Source organism: Sapajus apella, unplaced genomic scaffold (assembly GCF_009761245.1).
Source record: "Sapajus apella isolate SASKATOON/1434 unplaced genomic scaffold, GSC_monkey_1.0 scaffold6, whole genome shotgun sequence".
Classification (NCBI taxonomy): domain Eukaryota; kingdom Metazoa; phylum Chordata; class Mammalia; order Primates; family Cebidae; genus Sapajus; species Sapajus apella.
The window spans coordinates 48,410,529-48,411,638 of record NW_022436946.1 but is presented as its reverse complement, the minus strand read 5'-3'; positions in this window follow the sequence as shown (position 1 = coordinate 48,411,638).

Below are 1,110 nucleotides of genomic sequence, written 5' to 3'. Positions count from 1 at the left end.
TGGCCAAACTAAATAATCCAGAATAATTTTTTCATCTGAAGATTCTTAAGCATTTATGCAAAGCTTTTTTTGGACATGGAAGGCAATATACACACGTTTTGGGGCATAGTATGTGGACATCTTTGGAAGTCCACTATTCTGCCACTGCACAGTCCCTGAGAGGGAGAATGGAGAGTGCAGTGGAGCAGTGTGATGATCTCCAATACATCAGTTCAGTGGAAGCAAGAAGCTTGAAGCCAGAGGGGCTTATGAGAACGTGTCTTTCACAGTTTTTGAGTACTGAAATGATATAATCATAATATCTGTGCTTTAGGAGGAGAATTTTGTGAAAATACAAAAGATGAATTATAGCATAAAATAAATATCAAAATAAATATCAAAATAGTTAAATAACAGCTCAAGAGAACAATAGGTATGTCACAAAGCAGGACATGATTAATTGCTAAAAGAATTCTACAGACAATAATTACTCTTTGAATTTTTTAAAGTAAATTAGGATAATGATGATTAGTGAAACTGCTCTAAAGAGGCCAAGGACATGAATTTGATTTTTTGATAGGTCAGAATATTCCAAGTGTTCAACACTTAATCACAACCAATTATTTTGCAATTGGAAGGATGGAAGAGATATAAATAAAATCAAGTAATAAAGAAAGGTAGAGTAGTAGTAACATTTCATCTTTATTAAAACAATTTCAGTGTTTATGTCCTTATGATGACAGATTAGTACTTTATATATTAAAGATGGTATTTTACTCATATAATTAGACAAAATTAGGTTTTATAAAATGCATACATTTGTGACAAGTACATTTAACTTTTAAAATCGTAGGCATGCTTCTAAATATCTGCGTAAATAAAATTTATGTAAATTTCTTAATATTTCAAATATATCTTTTATAAACTATATAAAAAAGTATGCAATTTTATTCCTTAAAAACAAAATTTATATGGAAATTAGGATTATAATACAAAGTTTTCTTTTTTTCTATGTTTAAAAAGCTTTTATTTTAGGTGAAAAGGGCCATGTGCAGGTTTGTTATACAGGTAAATTGCATGTCATGAGGGTTTGGTATACAGATTATTTTATTATCCAAGTAACAAGCAATA